Source organism: Aplysia californica, unplaced genomic scaffold, assembly GCF_000002075.1.
Source record: "Aplysia californica isolate F4 #8 unplaced genomic scaffold, AplCal3.0 scaffold00012, whole genome shotgun sequence".
Classification (NCBI taxonomy): domain Eukaryota; kingdom Metazoa; phylum Mollusca; class Gastropoda; order Aplysiida; family Aplysiidae; genus Aplysia; species Aplysia californica.
In genome coordinates this window covers 1,627,290-1,629,946 of record NW_004797282.1, presented here as the reverse complement: position 1 = coordinate 1,629,946, position 2,657 = coordinate 1,627,290, and positions in this window count along the sequence as shown.

Genomic DNA, 2,657 nt, shown 5'->3' with positions numbered 1-2,657 from the left:
CAACTATATTAAAGAAGTGTAATTTTATATAATAAATAATTTAGATAAGGGAAAAGCGGAAGTTTAATTTTGTACATAATCAGCTTACTGGATAGCTGACTTTAAAACTCGTATTTACTGAAGAACTGAGCATTAAGTAAAGAGCTTAAAGTACATGAACTCTAAACACTCCCCCTCCCCCATCTCCCGCATCTTTTACACACACACACACACACACACACCACACACACACACACACACACACACACACACACACACACACACACACACACACACACACAAACACATACACACTCACACACACACACCTTAGTTCCCAAAAGTCGTGTTCATCATGTTGCCTATCCTTTCCCTCGTTTTCGTGATACAAGGTGCGAAAGTTTGAACACAACGACAATTAATTGAACCCAAGTCTTACTTACTGTTATCTATTTTGCTGCCTCTTTTGTTGGTCTCGAGGTATTCTGAGAGATCCGAAATTTCTCACCGAAAACGATGCAGGAGTGATGAATCAGTATCTTTTGCCGTGATATGTCTATAAATCTGACACTTTCAGGTGACTCATTGACGTTTTACTGCTGTGTGAACGATATGTATGCAATAATGAATAATAATAAACAGCATTAAATCGATCATTTTGTGTCCTGCGTGCCCTCGCTGGTCAGCATATTATTTACACTTTACGATCTGTGTTATTAATTACCCCCAGAAGACCCTTGAACACTCAGAAAAATTCTCGGATTCCCGGGAAGCATACAGTGGAAGCTGCTGATTAAACGCTCTAACACTAACAAACTAACAAGATTTCCCTCTCCCGCTGTCTATAGCCTGGTACCCATTCCCACCTGGGTGAAGTGCCACGGACGGGAATCGGGTCCACGACCTCACAGCTGCGAGTACTAGAGCCTAAACCACTGGGCTACCGACGCGTGTGTCCTCCCAAACTAATTCACGACATTTTTTCCACTTTTCTGGAAAATTAGCCAGAAAATGGATTCCAAAGTTTGGATGTTTTCGAAGCTTAAGTGTCCTTGGAAACTGCAAGTTCTATTTTTTTAACTGTTCATTATGTTGACATATTTCAGTGAAAATCCATACAGGAAAACGTTTTAAATGGATATTTAAGTTGTAAAGCTAGAAAAAATTAACACAAAAAAATGTTCAAAGTATAGAAAATGTATTGTTCTTCGACCGAACATGTGTGTGTAGTTGGAAAAAGGGAGGGGGGGGGGGTGACCAGGGTAGTGAGGGAGGGATGAGCAAAAAAGGAGGGGGGAAGTGGTATAGAATCATGTAACTTCGAAGTGTCTCTTAGTGAAACAAGTTCTTTTTCGTTGTGCCTTTTCTTTTCTTTTCTTTTCATTTTTCACTCTCTCTCTCTCTCTCTCTCTCTCTCTCTCTCTCTCTCTCTCTCTCTCTCTCCGTTCTATTTGTATCTCCCCTACCCCTCTCTCTGTTATGTCGCACCCCTTTCTCTTTATATTACATCTTCTCGTCTGCTTTGACTTCGAGTCGTATCCCAAAATGAAAGGAGGTCGCTACGAAAATGAGGGGCTCAAGTGTAGTCCCACGGGAAGTGATATGGATTTAAGGAGTGTGGGTGGACGTGGGGTGAGGGGGAGGAGGGAAGAGGGGTTGGGAGGGGTGAGAGGGCTTGAGAGGGGGAGGGGAAAGTGGAGGAAGATGAAATGAGGAGGAGGGGGAGGAGGAAGGAGGAGGAGGAAAGGCGGGGATGATCGAATGGTGAAGGGGTCAGTCTTCTGCGGATGACACGAGCACGATCTTTACTGTAGGTAACGGCGTCGGTAGTCGAGTGGTTTGGCTAGTGGAGTCTTAATTGTCTGTTTGCGGGAACGGAGCTCAAGCCTAGGCTGGGTTCTGGGACTCGAGATCGCAACCATAACGTCATGGGCTCATATCTAGACACTCAGAGAACAGGCCGTCTCTTTGGACGTAGGTCACGGGGAAGATAGAGGCCCAGTGCAGACAACATGTAGTGCAGAATCGAGCGTGTGTGAGAGCATCACGCCGTTTGCTTGATTAAACAAGTGTATAAGAATTTACAGGCTCGTATCCTTTCGGGGGCTCGATGCTGTGTCTTTGGGAAAGGCACTGTACATGCAATTTCCTCATTTCCCCCAGGTGTGATAAAATGTCCTCATTTCACCTAGGTGTGATGAAATTTCCTCATTTCACCCAGGGGTGAATGAGTACCCGATCATAGACAACAAAAGATCGTGTCAATATGTTAGTTTTAGCGACTATAAAATTGCAGCTTGCACTATATGCTTCCCGGGAAGTTGATGTTGTTTCAGAGTGCTACCAGGTCTGTTGGAGTAATAATATTAGATGATTGTAACGTGTATAAAGCTTGTTGTTCTGCGGAACTTTGTCCTATACAAATTAGGTATTAATGCTCTCTGCTTTTATTACTATTAGTTATAATTTATTGTTGTATGTTGTTGGTCTTCGAGACGACAAAGATGGTCTAGTCATCCTGACGTTGGGTGTAAGCTTGCGGATGTCTGGTCTATTTATAGATCTACACACTTACCACCCCACCCAATTCCGAAACTGAAATAATATTCATGACTAATTTGAGTATGTATTTGTGTGTGCGTGTTTGTTTGTTTATTTGTGTTTGTGTGTGTGTGTGT